The sequence below is a fragment of the Thalassophryne amazonica genome, chromosome 11, assembly GCF_902500255.1.
Source record: "Thalassophryne amazonica chromosome 11, fThaAma1.1, whole genome shotgun sequence".
Lineage (NCBI taxonomy): Eukaryota > Metazoa > Chordata > Actinopteri > Batrachoidiformes > Batrachoididae > Thalassophryne > Thalassophryne amazonica.
Window position 1 is genome coordinate 113,340,737 of NC_047113.1, and position 15,655 is coordinate 113,356,391.

The window sequence follows — 15,655 nt, forward strand, 5'->3', positions numbered from 1 at the left end:
AATCGCCCACTATAATTATCTTATCTGAGCTAAGCACTAAGTCAGACAAAAGGTCTGAAAATTCACAGAGAAACTCACAGTAACGACCAGGTGGACGATAGATAATAACAAATAAAACTGGTTTTTGGGACTTCCAATTTGGATGGACAAGACTAAGAGTCAAGCTTTCAAATGAATTAAAGCTCTGTCTGGGTTTTTGATTAATTAATACGCTGGAATGGAAGATTGCTGCTAATCCTCTCCCTCGGCCCATGCTACGAGCATTCTGGCAGTTAGTGTGACTCGGGGGTGTTGACTCATTTAAACTAACATATTCATCCTGCTGTAACCAGGTTTCTGTAAGGCAGAATAAATCAATATGTTGATCAATTATTATATCATTTACTAACAGGGACTTAGAAGAGAGAGACCTAATGTTTAATAGACCACATTTAACTGTTTTAGTCTGTGGTGCAGTTGAAGGTGCTATATTATTTTTTCTTTTTTAATTTTTATGCTTAAATAGATTTTTACTGGTTATTGGTGGTCTGGGAGCAGGCACCGTCTCTACAGGGATGGGGTAATGAGGGGATGGCTCTGTGGATTAATTGTATTTTTGTCTGAGGTGATTGGGTGGGAAGAAATTGCGTTGCACTTGTAATGTCTATCTATCTATCTATCTATCTATCTATCTATCTATCTATCTATCTATCTATCTATCTATCTATCTATCTATCTATCTATCTATCTATCTATCTATCTATCTATCTATCTATCTATCTATCTATCTATCTATCTATCTATCTATCTATCTATCTATCTATCTATCTATCTATCTATCTATCTATCTGGGATCGGGTTGCGGGGTAATGGCTCTAGTAGGGGAACCCAGACTTCCTTTTCCAATGCCACATTAACCACCTCTGACTGGGGGATTCTGAGGCATTCCCAGGGGAGTGTGGAGATATAATCTCTCCACCTAGACCTGGGTCTTTCCCGGGGTCTCCTCCCAGATTGACGTGCCTGGCACATGCCAGAACCAGCTGGCTCCTTTTGACGCAAAGGATCAGCGGCTCTACTCCGAGCTCCCCATGGATGACGAAACTTCTTACCCTATCTCTAAAGGAGACACCAGTCACCATCCTAATGAAGTAAATTTCAGCTGCTTGTACCTGCGATTGAGTTCTTTCAGTCATGACCAAACCGTCATGACCATAGGTGAGAGTAGTAATGAAGATTGACCAGTACATTGAGAGCTTCGCCTTTTGGGTCAGCTCCCTTTTCGTCACAATAGTACGGTAGAGCGAAGGCAACACCGCCCCTGCTGCGCTGATTCTCCGGCCAATCTCATGCTCCATTGTCCCCTCACTTGTGAACAAGTCCCAGAGGTACTTGAACTCCTTCACTTGGGGCAAGACCGTATTCCCTACCTGTAGTAGGCAATCCATCAGTTTCCTGCTGAGAACCATGGCCTCAGATTTAGAGGTGTTGATCCTCATCCTAACCACTTCACATTCGGCTGTGAACCAATCCAGTGAGTGTTGGAGGTCACCGGCTGATGAAGCCAACAGGACCATATCACCTGCAAAAAGCAGTGATGAGACCCTGAGCCCACCAAACTGGAACCCACCCCCCCCCCCGCCTCCCCCCGACTACGCCTCAATATCCTGTCCATGAATATCACAAACAGGATCGGTGACAAGGCGCAGCCCTGGCGGAGGCCAACCCCCACCGGAAACAAGTCCAACTTACTGCTGAGCACCTGAACACAGCTCTCCTTTTCTGAGTACAGAGATTGGATTGCCCTGAGAAGGGACCCCCTCACTCCATACTCCCGCAGCACCTCCCACAGTATCTCTCGGGGTACCCGATCATACACCTTCTTCAAGTCCACAAAACACATGTAGACTGGGTGGGCATACTCCCAGGCACCCTCCAGGATCCTTGTGAGAGTGAAGAGCTGATCGGTTGTTCCACAACTAGGACAGAACCCGCATTGTTCCCCTTCAATCAGAGGTTTGGCTATCAGCTGAACCCTCCTTTCCAGCACCCTGGAGTAGACTTTACCAGGGAGGCTGAGTAGTGTGATGCCCCTGTAGTTGGCACACACTCTCTTGTCCCCCTTTTTAAATATGGGCATCACCACCCCAGTTTGCCACTCCTTAGACATTGTCCCAGACCTCAACGCAATGTTGAAGAGACGTCTCATCTAAGACAGTCCCTCCACACCCAGAGCATTCAGCATTTCTGGATGGATCTCATCAACCCCTGGGGCCTTGCCACTGCGGAGTTGTTTGACTACCTCAGTGACTTCCACCAGGAAAATTGATGAAAATCCTCCTTCAGCTTCCAGCTCTGCCCCTACTATAGAGGGAGCTCCAGTCTGATGTAGGAGTTCCTCCTTCCTTCCAGCAGCAGATTACATCCTCAGTTGAGGTCAACAGAGTTCCATCCTTACTGTAGACAGCTTGGATGGTTTCCAGTTTTCCCCCTCCTGAGGTGCCTCACGGTCCACCAGAAGCACCTTGGTGCTGACCGAAAGTCCTTCTCCATGGTTGCTCCAAACTCCTCCCACATCCATTGCTTTGCCTCCCTCACAGCAGAGGCTGCTGCCCGCCAGGCCTGTCAGTACCTTGCAATTGCCTACAGAGTGTTCCAAGATAACATATCCAGGAAGGACTCCTTCTTCAGACGGATGGCTTCCCTGACCACCGGTGTCCACCACGGTGTGTGAGGACTGCCGCCCCTTGAGGCACCTAAGAGCTTCAGGCTACAGATCCCCACTGCAGCTTCAGCAATGGAAACTTTGAACAGTGCCCATGTTTTTTTAAACATTGTTTAATCTTTGCAATTTCAATTTTTACAGCATTGTGCCTCCTCATAAGTGAAAGTCATAGTTCACCTGAGATCAGTTGATCAGTTTATGAGACATTTCTTGAAAAAAAAAGGAGATGAAAGAAATATATAAAATATTGCTCAACTGATTTTGACACCGAGTTCAGCACTTTTGCATGTAAAGACTCAAGTGAAGACACAAGGACTGTTTGTTTTATTGAGTACAGCAATTCAGCATGGAACCAGCATAGTGCATTTTTACCATCATGACATCAGCAATAAAAAAAATGTTAAAACAGTAGACAGTTGTACACAATCAACTGCATGGACTGTAAAACATTCACAGTGTGTGCAATATAGTGAGAAGTTGATTTCATGACGTTCCCAGGTGATGAGATGTTATGGAGACCGAACGACCAGTGAGGAGAATTTCAATTTTGAACAGAGAGATGCAACAAAGTGACTGAAAAAACTGTAATTAACCAATGTTAAAGCCGACGGAGCAGTTCAGTGGAGAATCTCATGACAGTATACGCACACACACACACACACACACATTTATTTCTGACTGTTGTTAAAGCAAGGTACTTAAAGTAATTTGACTCAAGTATTTATAAGAGCAACATACAAACAGTATTGCTTCTCACAGATTTTCACATGTTTTCTCAGCCTAGCATCTAATACTCTTTCCCCAGAGGTCAATCAATCAATCAATCAACTTTTTTTTTATATAGCGCCAAATCACAACAAACAGTTGCCCCAAGGCGCTTTATATTGTAAGGCAAGGCCATACAACAATCATGAAAAACCCCAACGGTCAAAACGACCCCCTGTGAGCAAGCACTTGGCAACAGTGGGAAGGAAAAACTCCCTCTTAACAGGAAGAAACCTCCAGCAGAACCAGGCTCAGGGAGGGGCAGTCTTCTGCTGAGACTGGTTGGGGCTGAGGGAAAGAACCAGGAAAAAGACATGCTGTGGAGGGGGGCAGAGATCGATCACTAATGATTAAATGCGGAGTGATGCATACAGAGCAAAAAGAGAAAGAAACAGTGCATCATGGGAACCCCCCCACAGTCTACGTCTAAAGCAGCATAACCAAGGGATAGTCCAGGGTCACCCGATCCAGCCCTAACTATAAGCCTTAGTGAAAAGGAAAGTTTTAAGCCTAATCTTAAAAGTAGAGAGGGTATCTGTCTCCCTGATCTGAATTGGGAGCTGGTTCCACAGGAGAGGAGCCTGAAAGCTGAAGGCTCTGCCTCCCATTCTACTCTTACAAACCCTAGGAACTACAAGTAAGCCTGCAGTCTGAGAGCGAAGCGCTCTATTGGGGTGATATGGTACTATGAGGTCCCTGAGATAAGATGGGACCTGATTATTCAAAACCTTATAAGTAAGAAGAAGAATTTTAAATTCTATTCTAGAATTAACAGGAAGCCAATGAAGAGAGGCCAACACGGGTGAGATATGCTCTCTCCTGCTAGTCCCCGTCAGTACTCTAGCTGCAGCATTTGAATTAACTGAAGGCTTTTTAGGGAACTTTTAGGACAACCTGATAATAAAGAATTACAATAGTCCAGCCTAGAGGAAATAAATGCATGAATTAGTTTTTCAGCATCACTCTGAGACAAGACCTTTCTGATTTTAGAGATATTGCGTAAATGCAAAAAGGCAGTCCTACATATTTGTTTAATATGCGCTTTGAATGACATATCCTGATCAAAAATGACTCCAAGATTTCTCACAGTATTGCTAGAGGTCAGGGTAATGCCATCCAGAGTAAGGATCTGGTTAGACACCATGTTTCTAAGATTTGTGGGGCCAAGTACAATAACTTCAGTTTTATCTGAGTTTAAAAGCAGGAAATTAGAGGTCATCCATGTCTTTATGTCTGTAAGACAATCCTGCAGTTTAGCTAATTGGTGTGTGTCCTCTGGCTTCATGGATAGATAAAGCTGGGTATCATCTGCGTAACAATGAAAATTTAAGCAATACCGTCTAATAATACTGCCTAAGGGAAGCATGTATAAAGTGAATAAAATTGGTCCTAGCACAGAACCTTGTGGAACTCCATAATTAACTTTAGTCTGTGAAGAAGATTCCCCATTTACATGAACAAACTGTAATCTATTAGACAAATATGATTCAAACCACCGCAGCGCAGTGCCTTTAATACCTATGACATGCTCTAATCTCTGTAATAAAATTTTATGGTCAACAGTATCAAAAGCAGCACTGAGGTCCAACAGAACAAGCACAGAGATAAGTCCACTGTCCGAAGCCATAAGAAGATCATTGTAACCTTCACTAATGCTGTTTCTGTACTATGATGAATTCTAAAACCTGACTGAACCTCTTCAAATAGACCATTCCTCTGCAGGTGATCAGTTAGCTGTTTTACAACTACCCTCTCAAGAATCTTTGAGAGAAAAGGAAGGTTGGAGATTGGCCTATAATTAGCTAAAATAGCTGGGTCAAGAGATGGCTTTTTAAGTAATGGTTTAATTACTGCCACCTTAAAAGCCTGTGGTACATAGCCAACTAACAAAGATAAGTTGATCATATTTAAGATTGAAGCATTAAATAATGGTAGGACTTCCTTGAGCAGCCTGGCAGGAATGGGGTCTAATAAACATGTTGATGGTTTGGATGAAGTAACTAATGAAAATAACTCAGAAGGAACAATCGGAGAGAAACAGTCTAACCAAATACCGGCATCACTGAAAGCAGCCAAAGATAACGATACATCTTTGGGATGGTTATGAGTAATTTTTTCTCTAATAGTTAAAATTTGTTAGCAAAGAAAGTCATGAAGTCATTACTAGTTAAAGTTAATGGAATACTCAGCTCAATAGAGCTCTGACTCTTTGTCAGCCTGGCTACAGTGCTGAAAAGAAACCTGGGGTTGTTCTTATTTTCTTCAATTAGTGATGAGTAGAAAGATGTCCTAGCTTTACGGAGGGCTTTTTTATAGAGCAACAAACTCTTTTTCCAGGCTAAGTGAAGATCTTCTAAATTAGTGAGACGCCATTTCCTCTCCAACTTACGGGTTATCTGCTTTAAGCTACGAGTTTGTGAGTTATACCACGGAGTCAGACACTTCTGATTTAAAGCTCTCTTTTTCAGAGGAGCTACAGCATCCAAAGTTGTCTTCAATGAGGATGTAAAACTATTGACGAGATACTCTAACTCCCTTACAGAGTTTAGGTAGCTACTCTGCTCTGTGTTGGTATATGACAATAGAGAACATAAAGAAGGAATCATATCCTTAAACCTAGTTACAGCGCTTTCTGAAAGACTTCTAGTGTAATGAAACTTATTCCCCACTGCAGGGTAGTCCATCAGGGTAAATGTAAATGTTATTAAAAAATGATCAGACAGAAGGGAGTTTTCAGGGAATACTGTTAAGTCTTCTATTTCCATACCATAAGTCAAAACAAGATCTAAGATATGATTAAAGTGGTGGGTGGACTCATTTACTTTTTGAGCAAAGCCAATAGAGTCTAATAATAGATTAAATGCAGTGTTGAGGCTGTCATTCTCAGCATCTGTGTGGATGTTAAAATCGCCCACTATAAGTATCTTATCTGAGCTAAGCACTAAGTCAGACAGAAGGTCTGAAAATTCACAGAGAAACTCACAGTAACGACCAGGTGGACGATAGATAATAACAAATAAAACTGGTTTTTGGGACTTCCAATTTGGATGGAAAAGACTAAGAGACAAGCTTTCAAATGAATTAAAGCTCTGTCTAGGTTTTTGATTAATTAATAAGCTGGAATGGAAGATTGCTGCTAATCCTCCGCCCCGGCCCGTACTACGAGCATTCTGACAGTTAGTGTGACTCGGGGGTGTTGACTCATTTAAACTAACATATTCATCCTGCTGTAACCAGGTTTCTGTAAGGCAGAATAAATCAATACGTTGATCAATTATTATATCATTTACCAACAGGGACTTAGAAGAGAGAGACCTAATGTTTAATAGACCACATTTAACTGTTTTAGTCTGTGGTGCAGTTGAAGGTGCTATATTATTTTTTCTTTTTGAATTTTTATGCTTAAATAGATTTTTGCTGGTTATTGGTGGTCTGGGAGCAGGCACCGTCTCTACGGGGATGGGGTAATGAGGGGATGGCAGGGGGAGAGAAGCTGCAGAGAGGTGTATAAGACCACAGCTCTGCCTCCTGGTCCCAACGCTAGACAGTCACAGTTTGGAGGATCCAAGAAAATTGGCCAGATTTCTAGAAATGAGAGCTGCTCCATCTAAAGTGGGATGGATGCCGTCTCTCCTAACAAGACCAGGTTTTCCCCAGAAGCTTTGCCAATTATCAATGAAGCCCACCTCATTTTTTGGACACCACTCAGACAGCCAGCAATTCAAGGAGAACATGCGGCCTAAACATGTCACTCCCGGTCTGATTGGGGAGGGGCCCAGAGAAAACAACAGAGTCCGACATTGTTTTTGCAAAGTTACACACCGATTTAATGTTAATTTTAGTGACCTCCGATTGGCGTAACCGAGTGTCATTACTGCCGACGTGAATTACAATCTTACCAAATTTACGCTTAGCCTTAGCCAGCAATTTCAAATTTCCCTTCAATGTCGCCTGCTGTGGCCCCCGGAAGACAATTGACAATGGTTGCTGGTGTCGCTAACTTCACATTTCTCAAAACAGAGTCGCCAATAACCAGAGTTTGATCCTCGGCGAGTGTATCGTCGAGTGGGGAAAAATGGTTAGAGATGTGCACGGGTTGACGGTGTACACGGGGCTTCTGTTTAGGGCTACGCTTCCTCCTCACAGTCACCCAGTCAGCCTGCTTTCCCGACTGCCCGGGATCCGCCAGGGGGGAACTAACGGTGGCTAAGCCACCTTGGTCCGCACCGACTACAGGGGCCTGGTTAGCTGTAGAATTTTCCATGGTGCGGAGCCGAGTCTCCAATTCGCCCAGCCTGGCCTCCAAAGCTACGAATAAGCTGCACTTAGAGGTGTCAAATCCGGCTTCAGAAAGTAAAAACCTTCCCATGTGTTGATTCTGCCTGTGCACCTAAAATAGGTGATCTCAATAATTAGCTCATCCACCTGGCTGAAGAGCTGAACTAATTACAGTCAGCTGGTTTATTGGGAAGATGGAACAAATATGTGGCTGTACTTTTACTTTCTGAAGTTGGATTTGACAACTCTGTCTTTCCCATAACTTAATGCTGTGGCTGATCAGCTTTATGCCTCTGTTGTGGTCTCCACTCCTCAGGCATCCTCTCTCTTTCCAAGATTTTATTAAACAATCTGTTTCAAAACTCCACTGCTGTCTCTCCTAAACATTTCCATGCCTCCACTGGTTTGTCATCCAGACCACGTGCCTTTCCACTCTTCATCCTCTTCATAGCTGCCCTCACATCATCCTTGTACTTTGTGATTTACTCTCACCACATCATCCAGTCATTTTCTTCCTTCCTCAGCTATTAACATAATATTCCCTCCACCATCTCAACTCACACTCCTCGTTTGTCAGCACATTAGCATGTGCATCTTTTACCACCCTAACCTGTGTACATCCTTTCCAGCTTTGTCCCTTTGTCTGGCCAATCAGTACAGGGCTTTTTCTCCTTCTTACTATTCAACTTGTACAGTTTGCAATATGCATTTTCCTTAGCTTTTGCCACTTCTCATTTTACCTTACACCACATCTCCTGCCTACTTTCTTCATCTTTCTGACTATGCTAAATCTTTTTTGCCAACCTCTTTCTCCTTATGCTATCCTGGACATCTTTGTCCAGGACATCTTAGATACTTTTGACTCAATCGGGCCATGGGTCATGAAAATGTTTAACATGTCCCTGTCATCTGGTCTCTTTCCTAGCTTATTTAAACATGCTGTGGTGGAACCAAGACTCAAAAAGCCTAACTTGGACCAGTCTGAGCTTAAGAATTTCTGGCCAATATCAAAGCTCCCCTTTCTAGCAAAAATACTGGAAAAAGTGGTCGCAAAACAACTAACATCTTTCCTTGAGATGCACAACATCTATGACGCTTTTCAGTCAGGTTTTGGAAACACCACTCCACCGAGACCGCACTACTGAAAGTGTCTAGTGACATCATGATGGCCGCTGACGCAGGAAGATGCACGGTCCTAGTCCTGCTAGACCTGTCCGCAGCCTTCGACACTGTCGACCACAGCATTATGGTCAACCGGCTGCGCGATCTGGTAGGGTTGTCGGGGTCTGTGCTGAAGTGGTTTGCCTCATACTTGGAGGAGAGGAGCTTTAGTGTGTTGGCTGGCCATAAACTATCGAATACAGCAGCCTTACAGTATGGTGTCCCGCAAGGTTCTGTTTTGGGGCCACTGCTGTTTCAGTTGTATGTCCTTCCCCTCGGCCAGATGATTCAGGGCTTTAGGGATATTTCCTACCACCTGTTTGCGGACAACTTACAACTGTACAGTTCCTTTAAGATTTCAGAAGTCCACAAACTGAACTCTTTATTTGACTGCCTGTCACAGGTGAAGAAGTGGAAACCGTCTGCAACTAAACTCTGAAAAAACTGAGACACTTATTGTTGCCCCTTACAATGCTGTTCCTGTTATCAGGCGGCTCCTTGGTGACTTGGGCTTAACAGCAAAAACAAGCCTTAGAAACCTTGGCGTTATTTTCGATGAAGGAATGTCTCTTGCTCAGCACGCAAGCAAGCTTGTGAAGAATTGCTTCTTTCAACTGCGAAATATCGCCAAACTTAAACTGGTGTCACAGAAAGAATTAGAGGAAATCATCCATGCCTTTGTCTCCACGCGGTTGGACTATTGCAACAGCCTGTTCACTTGCCTGGGTAAGAAGGAGCTAAATTGGTTGCAGTATGTCCAGAACTCTGCTGCGAGGCTTCTGACCCGCACCAACAGGAGAGCCCACATCATGCCTATCTTGGAATCCCTCCACTGGCTCCCTGTTGCCTCCAGAATTAATTTTAAAATCTTGGTCTTGACTTTCAGAGCACTACATGGACAGGCTCCTGATTACATTGCTGACTTGATTCAGCCCTACACCTCAGCCCGCAGCCTCAGAGCTTCAGGTCAGAACCTGTTGATGGTTCCTGGAACCTGCTTTAAAACTCGAGGAGACCGATCTTTTAAAGCTGTAGCGCCTCGTCTCTGGAACGAACTCCCTCTGTCCCTGCGATCCCTGGAATCTGTTGAGATGTTCAAAAAGCAACTAAAGACTCTACTTTTTAAACAGGCTTTTCATGGCCAATAATCTTTTAGTACTGAGTGTGTATTTTTACTGTATATTTTTTATTGTTTTACCTTGTAAAGCACGTTGTGACCCCTGTCTGCGAAAAGCGCTATATAAATAAAGTTTACTTACTTACTTTGTTCTACCAGATGTCCAGATATCACACCCAGTACCTTTCTAACTGTCTCCCTCACCACATCTGCAGAACTTTCCAGTTATCCAAAATTGCTTCCTGTCCACCTTTCTCACCTACTCACTGAATTTCACACAACAGTCTTCCTCTTTCAGCTTTCATCATCTGATCCTTTGTTGAGCTCTTACTCTCCTCTTTGTCTTTACCTCTAAAGTCATTCTACAAACCACCATCCAATTGTTATGATTTGCCCTGGATCTGGGCTCAAGTGCTGTTTTGTCTTTTTAACTGTGAGACAGTCTTTGATTTTCTGTTTATCACGATTTCAGTCTCTGGTTGTATCTATCTGGTCAGTTTATTTTAGTCACTTGTTTAGTCTCATCTGGGTTTGGTTGTGATGATCTCTTTTCTGTGCGTATTACTTTTGTTACTGGTTTTATGCTTTGTTTATCATTTATTTTCTGTGTAGTCATTAGTTGTATTAGCTGTTATACTTTTGCCACATTGGGAGTTCCAGTTTAATTTCTGCCCCAGCCTTTAATGTCTTGGTTATAGTTCTTTATGCCTTTTCTGTTTGCTCCTGCTTTCTCTCCTCTCCACTCTGCTTTGTGTGTTACTCTTTGCACTATCTTACAGCATTTCTTCCCTCTGAGTCTGTCTGCTTTGTGTTACTGCACTCTCTTGCACCTGTCCTCCTTCATCTTTGTCTTCCACGCCACTTCCTGAGTTTTTCTACACACCTGTTCTCACTTACCTTGATCACCACACTTTGCATTTGAACCCACTTGGTTCACTTCCTCGCTGCTCATTCGTTGCACTTATTGTCTTCTTTCTTCAATTTTTCCATTCAAGCATGAATTAGAAGATTTGGACAGCTTGTATGCTCCTGGGAGTCTTTTGCCTGAGTGTGGCAACCCGATCTGCGTCTGCCGTCCAGTTCACCTTACTCTGACAGCGAGTCCGATTGTGTGGACATAGATGATGACGAAGGTGATGATGATGAAGGCGATTCTTCATCAGAGATGGATGAACAGGCACTCCAGGATACTGCCGCCATTTTCTTTAAGATTCAAGACTTGTATTTTGAATTTTTGGACAATACAGGATGGCAGCACAGACAACAGGTTTTTTTCAGTGCTTGACCAGCTTTTGCGGACTGAGCCTTGATATAGTGGCTGCATATCCGGACTTGGCAACCATCAAAACACAGTTCAGGAAAGGTCAGCTGCCTCCTTACATTGAAGACCCCATGACCTACCATTCTGAGTTAGATATTTATGAGACCTGCTTTGACACACCATGTGTAATCACACTATCTGCTGCAGCAGTTGCGCCACTCAATCCATCTGCTCCGGCGACTCAACAGTTCCTGACCCGCCCACTCTCGTCACAGAGCTTTCCACAGAATAGTGTGCCCACAACGAGCATGCCTTGTCTGCCACCTACACCTGCTCCACGGCATTCATCAGCATGGACGCCTGTTTTGCAGCCGTGCACAGCACCCATGCCAGCCACGATTCGTTCCTCCAGTCCCAGCACCGCGCAAGTCGCAAGCTCTCATGTTGCCTGACTGCTCTTTGGTGATCTCTCCCACCAAGTCATTAGAACCAATCCCACAGTTTCAAGATTCAAACAACTTTATTGATCCCTAAAAGGGCCATTCATATCACACCCAATTACCTCAGACAAAAGACAGCAATTAGTCCACAATTATTACAAGTTAAATGTAATAATGGCACACATCAGAATTAAAACACTGCACATATACATTTGATTGTTTATGTTCTCCCAGGCATCAAGAACATAGCCTGCAGGGTAGGTTCCATCTGGGCACGTAGTGTCCCCCAGTCTGGATTTCCTTGTTGAAAAAATGGTGTCAATAGCATTCAGAGACCAGCTGATCAATTCCATGGTTATTCCAAATATAGTTTGAATAATTCAGTCTGGTGAAGTTGGGAGTTTGAAGGTTGGAGCAGAGTTAGAGAAACACAAGGAAAGGAGAGAGGAGAAGATGCAGCTCCCGCCGGAGACCCAAACTTATCCCAAGGCAATCCTATTTCCTGGATTGCTGAAAGAGTCATCAGGAAAGTTTTCCTCATCACAGCTTTCAGAAGTGCATCTGCATCCACCATTGGAGATGTCTGTGGCACACACATCATCAAGATCTTCAGCAGTGCCTACAGAGTTATCCACTTTGTGCATGTCTCAGACCTCATCAGTGCTATTTCCACCTCTGGAACCGCCAGCCAAACCATGGTTGATGTTCACGCCACCACTGCCATCTGTGGCATATGCTACACCGGAATCTCCAGAAGCACCCAGAGACTCTTTCCAGGCGTGCTCATCCTTGACTACATTGGTGCCGTCTCCACATCCAGAATAGATTAGAACCGATGTCAAAGTTCATGGTACAGCGGCCCCTCCACAGCCATTAGCTGCGTCAGTCACATCCAAGCACAGCACCTCCAAGCCCACAGCAGCGCACACACCACCAAGTTCATCCGCAGCACACAAGATTCCAAGACTTCCAGCTTCGACCTCTCCTTCAGTGTCTCCTCTACTCAGTCAACCACCGGTGCCATCCATGAGCTTCAATTCCACTGGCTACAGGACAGTTAAGTCCTGTAGTCTTTCTCTTCCACACCCCTTCCTGAGTTTTTCCACACACCTGTTCTCACTTACCTTGATCACCACACCTTGTATTTAAACCCACCTGGTTCACTCCCTTGCTTCTTGTTCATCACACTTCTTGTCTTCGTTCCAACCTGTGGATTTTTGTAGTCCTTGAGCATTGTGTTCTGCTGGTTACAACCTCACTCATTTTTTGACATTGCCTTTTTGCCTGTGTTATATTGTCTCGCTGTGCCACTGAACCCAGCCTGTTTGACCATGCCTTTTTGTCTTGTACTTTGCTGTACTTCTGCAACGCTGACTGACCACCTGTGTACTGTGTCCTCACCTGTGTCCAAGATAAAGCCTTATTATACTCCACCCTGTGAGTCTGTAAGTCTGCATTTGTGTCCGGCATTTAGTCCATTCCATGCCATGGGTCCTGACACCGATTCTGTCTAGCTACATTCTCTCCTTCCACCACCTTACAGTGTCCAATTTCTTTTAGCTTGGATCTCCTACAAAGAATGTAGTCCACCTGTGTGCACCTTCCTCCACTCTTATATGTCACCCTGTGCTCCTCCTTTTTCCTAAAGTAGCTCTTCACCACAGCCATTTCCATCCTTTTTGCAAAATCAACTCCTATCTGTCCTTCCACATTCCTGACCTTGATACCATATGTAGTCATTACTTCCACATCACCTCTCTTCCCTTCACCAACATGCCCATTGAAGTCCGCTCCTATCACCACTCTTTCATGCTTGGACACACTCTCAACTACCTCAGCTAACTCACTCCAGAAATCTTTGTTCTCCTTCATCTTGCAACGTACGTGTGGGGCATATGCACTGATGATATTCATCATCACCCCTTCAATTTCCAACTTAACACTCATCACCCTGTCAGACACTCGCTTAACCTCCAACACACTCTTAATACACTTTTCCTTTAAAATGACCCCAACACCATTTCTCTTCCTGTCCTCACCGTGATAGAACAACTTGAACTCTCTTATGCTCCTGCTCTTACTTCCATCTACTTGGTCTCTTGCACACACAATATGTCTACCTTTCTCCTCTCCATCATATCAGCCAGCTCTCTCCATTTACCAGTCATACTGCCAACATTCAAAGTCCCGACTCTCACTTCCACCCTTCTTGTTTTCCTCTTCTCTCTTGTTTTATGCTGGATGCCCTTCCTCACACAACCCTTCTCATTTTTTCCAGGCTTGGGATCAGTACTCAGTGTATTAACACATCGCTGCCTCCCTGCACACCCTATATGGCTGAGTTACTGAATCACTCCCTCCACTCTCATCTATATTAGTTGTTATACTGGTGGTGAAGGACAAAACCAAAGTTTTTTGGAATGTTAAAGAAGCATAGGACTGTACTGCTGGAGAACATGTGAGCAATGTTTTCTCACTGTTTAAACTGGCATAACGGTGACTCATCACCCTGATTCACTTATTTCTGCTTTGCTGTCTATCCAACATCATGCCTGGATGGAGTGGATTTGCCCTGAGATCAACACTGCAAGTTGTGGATCAGCTGGATAAGTAAGTGGCTCGGCTGCACTTTTTGTGTCTGTAATAATGTTTTACAAGTACGTGCAGCACAGAAACTAAAAGCAGCCTTCCAAAACTCAGTACTTACATGAGGGACTTCAAGGGTCACCTTAATCACTTGAGAGCCTGTTGGACCAGTTTAATAAGGAATAGTTGTATTGTGTAACCTTTCTCCCTGTGACTGCTGGGATTGGATTCAACTGAAGTTGAACTGAACAAAATAAAATTCTTTGCTATTGAAATAAAGCTACAGACAGGGGAGGTGATGGTCTAGTGGTTAAGGTGTTGGGCTTGAGACCAGAAGATCCTCGGTTCAAATCCCCACCTGACTGGAAAATCACTAAGGGTCCTTGGACAAGGTCTTTAATCCCCTATTGCTCCCGGTGTGTAGTGAGCGCCTTGTATGGCAGCAGCCTGACATCGGGGTGAATGTGAGGCATAATTGTAAAGCGCTTTGAGCATCTTATGAAGATGGAAAAGCGCTATATTAAATGCAGTCCATTTACCATTTTACATAAACTACACACTGAGAAAAGTTTTTAGAACCATTTTATCTTACAGTAAATCATCACTTATACAGCCTGTTTTATTCAGACAAGTCAGCAGGTGGATACATGAACATGACCAAGGCACTGACTATATCTTGGCTATCTATCATCAATTTTTAATAAATACAAACAATATGGTACTGTATGGTAAATCTGTGTGGAGGAGGCAATTCTCCTATTAAGACTCGGGAGACAATAAACAGCAAAACACTTAATCCATTGTGATTTGTGCAGAATATTAGTACAGTCTTAAGGGAAGACTGACTACAAAGGGGTACCTGGAGTTCAAATCCTGCTGTTGGAAGAAAGCAGGTATGGAGTATAACTGGGGTCAAAGAGGCAGCATTTCAGGCAAGCAACTGCAAACAGCAGAGAAGTTAATAAGAAATGACATTTTTAAATAATGTCTAAGTCTCCTATTGGTCATGAGCTGATGACTACAAGAGGACCAGTCTTCTTCGTAAAACTTGGACTTTGCTACATTTCTCAAAAACTGAATTACATTACATGAAGGAGACGAGTGAGATAAAAGCACCAAGACACCCACACAACTCTGAAGGAGTTACAGGCTTCTGTGCTGTGACTGAAGAAACAATGTGTCATTCATCTTTAGTCTGTTATACCCAGTGGTGGGCACAGTTCCGATAATCCGATAACAATCGAAGATAATGTTTTCATTATCGGATTATCTTTTCAGATAACTTTGAAAACCATTATCGGACTAATTATCTTCCAATAAATTTTTGTCCCATAATTTTTAGA

At 43.6% G+C, this 15,655-nt stretch overlaps 1 long non-coding RNA gene across 1 annotated transcript; it reads left to right on the forward strand.

Annotated features, from left to right (window-relative positions):
• The first annotated feature begins 3,435 nt into the window (after positions 1-3,435).
• LOC117520646 lies at positions 3,436-13,578 on the forward strand. Its single transcript, XR_004563715.1, has 3 exons — positions 3,436-3,447; positions 11,384-11,388; positions 13,241-13,578. It is a non-coding gene; the product is annotated as an uncharacterized LOC117520646 (long non-coding RNA).
• Positions 13,579-15,655: the final 2,077 nt, after the last annotated feature.